The sequence below is a fragment of the Pimephales promelas genome, chromosome 3 (genome assembly GCF_988280905.1).
Source record: "Pimephales promelas chromosome 3, fPimPro1.hap1.1, whole genome shotgun sequence".
Taxonomy (NCBI): Eukaryota; Metazoa; Chordata; class Actinopteri; order Cypriniformes; family Leuciscidae; genus Pimephales; species Pimephales promelas.
The window spans coordinates 39,464,824-39,470,278 of NC_142771.1; the positions used below are offsets into that span (position 1 = coordinate 39,464,824).

Below are 5,455 nucleotides of genomic sequence, written 5' to 3' on the forward strand. Positions count from 1 at the left end.
CGCACGGCACGTCACTGCTGACACCTAGTGGCGGGCGCGTGTGGATGAATCACTGCTTCGTGAAGCTTCGAATCCTTTGAGAATCATTTGGTTTGAACCAGTGATTCGGAGCAGGTGTCGTGTGTCAAACTGCTAAAGTCACGTTATTTCAATAAACGAGACTTGCTTAAACTGTTTTCAAACGTTCCCGAAATGTTTAGTTTATGAACCTGTGTCTTTATGGTTTTTACCTGATTTCTGTAATCTGTATTAAGGGAGAGTAGTCTTGGCATGATTCAAAACAATATTTTAATCCTATAATTTAACAAAATAACACATTTTACAGACTACACTTCGTTTAATGGTATAATTTTTAATGGCATACACTTTCTTTAAAACATTTGCGTATTGCGCACTGTGTTTTTGTGTATGTTTATGCATGACCAGCAGGGGTCACCAGCGTATCGCGTTTTGGGGGCTTCGAAACAACAAATCATTTTGCGAATCAATTGTTTCAATTGATTCAAAGTTTCAACCAAAAAAATAAAAACTTCCCCCAATGAAATTCTTCTGGGCTTTTTTCCCCTTACTCAGGACACATTGTGGATACAAAATTATTTGAGTTTTCTTCTGTTGCAATGTGTTCTAGGTTGACCCCCATTTTGGCTTAAAATGACTGGACTATTAAAAGTGAGCGCAGCTCGTCCACTGTATCAGGGGAGAGACCCTGCCCCGATCCAAATTCTTCAGCAGGTCGACTCGGTATGCCTGTAACACTGACAGAGTGTGTGAGGAAGCCCCAGTCTGACCTCCTGCCGTGATTGCCCTGCTGTTCAAGCGAGATGTCATCTTGAGTGGCTTAGATAGCAGGGCCAGAGCTTTTAGTGCCGATGCGTCTCCAACACGAGATAGTTTGTGAACGTCAAGTCGATTGGGGGCATCGACACATAGCCTACCCATGTTAACGCATCCCCTCGACATCAGTGTGGTTTGCTCGTTGCTGACGATGGATGTTTGCAGAATATAGGTCCTTCCATGACTTCTTGATCTCAGTATGCAGATCAGGAAGGACTGGAAGGCTCATGGGAGCTGGGAATTATGGCCAGAAAGGAACCGCTAATCCAGCCTGCCGCGAACCGCTCCTTCCTTCACGCACTCCCACAGCAGCTGAAGCAACGTCCCAAGATGTCAGTTATATGACTTTTTGGGATGAGACTGTGTTGCTCGGGCTGGGTGTCAGCAGAGCTCTCGCTGCAGGATTAGAGGATGTAAGAGATAACACATCCTCGTCCAGCAACTCACCCTCGCGAGCTTCTGACACCGTGAGAGAGAAACACCTCCCTCAAACTCGTCATCGAGCTCCATCTGGGAACCCCATGATCCGAGTCTCCGCAGTGCCTCAGCACGAGCCGGACCCGAACCACTGGGCCCAGATGCCTGATCCTCTTCAGAGGTTACTATAACCTAAACGTTTTAAAGCAGCATTATCTTACTAAATTTTGATATTGGGGTCCCCCTACAGTTGGGAAACAGTATTGTCTTGAACTACTGTTGTAAAATCTGTCATGGTTACACTAGGAAATACACACGTGCATTTGTTGACAAGCGATACCCCCGAACTCTGCAGAAGGAAGGAGTTCTCACATCTTACGTCCAGCCTTTTATTTTGCCCCTCTTCCTTTTTCTCTTTCTACTGTCCTCCAACAAAAGGAGGACAGTAGAAGGAGGACTTTTGGCATCTTGGTTTTACTTGCTGCTTCAGCCATAACAACATACAGAGGTAAAAAAACGCTTGTTGGGCTCTCGCGTCGGTATTTGAGGAAGTGGGGGAAGTGATTTATGCCGTAAAGCAGTCGAATTTTGTAGTTCTTTTTGTGCTCGGGTTCCTATCCGCTCCACGAAGTTACAGAGTGCAAAAGCGATACAGACCACGTCAGGCTATGGCAAACCTGTCATTTAACCTATTGTAAGTCGATGTACCATCTCAAGAGTTTTGGAAAAATATTATAAAGGTTGAAAAAGTTACATAGTGCTGCTTTACGAGGCTAATTATGTTGTGTAGCTTGATTATGAAAAGCAAGAATATATACGCTTGCATTGCAAAATTCTAAACATTGTTTAGTTGCCTTGACAGTAAGTTTTATTTTAGCTAAACTTATTTATTTAATTTTTTTACAGTGAACGTTTTGTAAATCTTTTCCCAGATTTTGTTTTTTCTGAACATTAAAAACCGGCTCTTAGTGTATTATGTGTGCGGTGTGTGTCTAAATCAGCAGTTCCTCTTTCACTGAAGGGGTTTTTGTACGGCTGTGTATCACTGTGTTAATGGATAGTCATAATGCTGCTGACAGTAATAATCTCCTGCATCTTCAGGCTGGACATTTCTAATATTGAGCATGAAGTTTGTTCCTGATCTCCCATCAGTGAATCTCTCAGAAACTCCAGACACTTTGTTACCAACACTATAAAACAGAAGTTTGGGTGTTTGTCCGGGTTTCTGGTGATACCAGGCTAAACTGGATTGAAACCTAGAACTGCTGGACCCGCAGTTGAGAGTGACGCTGCTTCCCACAGACGCCAGATTCGCGGATGGACTCTGAGTCAGAATGATCTCAGCAAAACAACCTGCCATCACAGCACATCAGTCAGTGTTACAGTCAAACACACAATACATGAGAAGAATGACACAACATTTATAAAGCACTTCTGAAAAAGCTCTGAATGTTCAACACTAATCTCACCAGCGAGAGAAAGCAGTAGAGAGCAGATAATCAGAGCGTTTGCAGTCATCTTTGCTGAGAATGAGTGAGAACAGACGAGACCTGCTGTTTACAGTCCTGACCGGCCGACAGTCCGTCTTAAACAAAGGGGTGTTGCACATATTCAAAGCTGCTTCCTTTCACGAGGAAATCCGACACACTGATTTAAATAAAAAATAATATTCAGTTTCAAATTTAGTCATCAAATGTAATTTCTACACTTACTGTAATATTTAATATCAGTATCAACTATATTTCTCAAGAGTTTTCCAAGGATATGCTGATGATAAAATAATCATTCAGTAGTTGACCTTCAGTGAATCAAATGTAGTTTAGATTGTGTTTAATTAATCATGGAATGATATATTACAACATTTTTCCTTTTTTAAATGAAATATATTTTTTATTGACCTGTGATTGACACTAAACACTAAATGAACAGAAAGATGTTGTTTTGGAGATGCAGTGAACAGTGCAGCTACTGAAGCGTTCAGCAGGTTTTTGTACGTCTGCTCTATTAGTGTGGATCACTGTGGTTCACTTTCGGCGGCGGCACCAGACTGGATGTTGGCAGTAAGTAAATATTTAAATCATTTTAATTCAGTACAGTGTTGTCATATTTAGTTATATATTTTATGACATTATGAATGTTTTTCTTTGTCTTGTGGAACAAAAATAATCTATTTGATATGCTTACAGTAAATATAGTGTAGGTTTATATGTGAGAGATGATAATACAGACATACAACAAAACTCATAACTACAAAAAAAAAAAAAAAAAGATTTGAATATTTTCACCATTATTGACACTGGCTGCGTTTCCAAAAGCTTCGTAAGCTTAAGTTGATCGTGGAACAATAATTGCCACCAATGGTCTCTAAGATCAACTGAGTCTTATACGATGCTTTTGGGAAATGCAGACCTGTAAAAGAGATACATTTGCTAATATTGACATGCTATAAGAGCAAGAGAAGAATATGTTTTTGAAATGTGACATACTACATAGAATAAATATATTAATTATATAAATAATTGAAAATAAAATATATAAATTAACAAAATAAATCCAAGCACACTGTTCATAGATAAATACCCAACTTTTCTGTATTCAAAATGTACTATACGCTATTATAGATTTTCAACCTACTTTTAAATAAAACAGTTGTAAAACTCATTCATGAAATATAAATGTGTGTTTTGAAAAACAGATATTGTAATACATTTTATAGAATTTCTATTTTCAAGATTTATTTTAAAATAATTTAGAATGTATAGTTATAATATAAAATGCAATTTAGAATATGTTTTACACCTCTCTTCTGGAAAAAAGTGCAATTTAGGATACTTTTACTTATTACAAAATAATAATATGCTTTAACATTTTACTTCAGTGTGAACCAAAATGTGTTTTCAGACACTTAATAGCATGTAATTGAAAAGAAAATATATGTTGGCTTAAGTTTACATGAAATGCAATTATCTAAACTTTAGAGTGCTTTTTAACCTACTTAAGCTAGCCTTAATTACATCTGTATATGTAATTTCATAATTCATTATTGTCTTTGAAATATGGTTAAAATGAAATTTTTTGTACACTAAAAGATACTTTAATGTAATTTCTATTGAAACGTGCCCATCATGTATATAAGTTTGTGATTACACATTTGTAAAGATGAAGCTGCAATTTAGTACATTTAAAATATATTAACTTGTAATATCAAATAACACACAAGAGTTAAAACTGTAATGAAGTAGTCTACAGAGTGCTTTACGCTTTTCAATACATCAAAATAAGTGCACTTCTTTAAAGCGTACTTAAGTGTGTTAAGAAACATAGTCATGAAAGTATCTTTAATTACACTTAAGTGGCCTTTTATTATATTAGTTTGTCTGTTTAAGTTGAAGGTAAGAATGTTTTCTGTGACTTTAATCTCTAATAACTGAAGCTGTTTGTTGAGTGAGTTGTTTGTCTTGTTCTCTCAGGCAACACTCCTCCTAAAGTGACCATCCTGCCCCCGTCCAGTGCAGAGATCTCCTCTCTGAACACAGCGACACTGCTGTGTGTGGCCAGCGAGGGCTTGCCGTCAGACTGGAGCCTGAGCTGGAAGGTGGACGGCAGCAGCAGGGCTCAGGAGAGCAGCGCTGGGCTCCTGCAGAAGGACAATGCTCTGTACAGCTGGAGCAGCAGCCTGACTCTCTCTGAGCAGGAGTGGATGAAGAGCGTCTCAGTGAGCTGTGAGGCCACACGGAGCGGCCAGCCTGCAGTCACTGCACACCTGAGGAGAGATCAGTGTTCAGATCAGTAGATCCGCTCAGTCTCTCCTCTGGCTTCTGCTTCATCCTTCTGGCGGACGACGTGTCTCTTCTGCTTCTCTGACTTCATTCACACAAGAGCATTTATGATGTTCTGTTATAACTGAAATAAAATCAATAATATTGTGTCTGACTTTCAGTCCGTTTGTGTGATTTGAAGAAAAAATTGTTTTTAACCATTTACTGTTTTATATCCTGCCGTTATCAGTGTTTAGAAGTACAAATATTCCTATAAATATTCTTGTAATATAATGTATCCTCTCTAATCTAATTGGGTGGTCTGCATCAAGAAATTAATATTAAATATTAGATGGAGTTACATTGCAAGACATGTTGACTTCCCTATAAAGTATTTCATCTCAAAACCCCAAATAGATGTCACTCAGTGAAGCATGAAAACACCT

General features: G+C 38.5%; 1 pseudogene across 1 annotated transcript; it reads left to right on the forward strand.

Annotated features, from left to right (window-relative positions):
- Nucleotides 1-3,259: 3,259 nt before the first annotated feature.
- On the forward strand, nucleotides 3,260-5,113 carry LOC120485550 (Ig lambda chain C region pseudogene; annotated as a pseudogene). Its single transcript, XR_016151334.1, has 2 exons — nucleotides 3,260-3,311; nucleotides 4,722-5,113. The product of XR_016151334.1 is annotated as an Ig lambda chain C region pseudogene (transcript).
- Nucleotides 5,114-5,455: the final 342 nt, after the last annotated feature.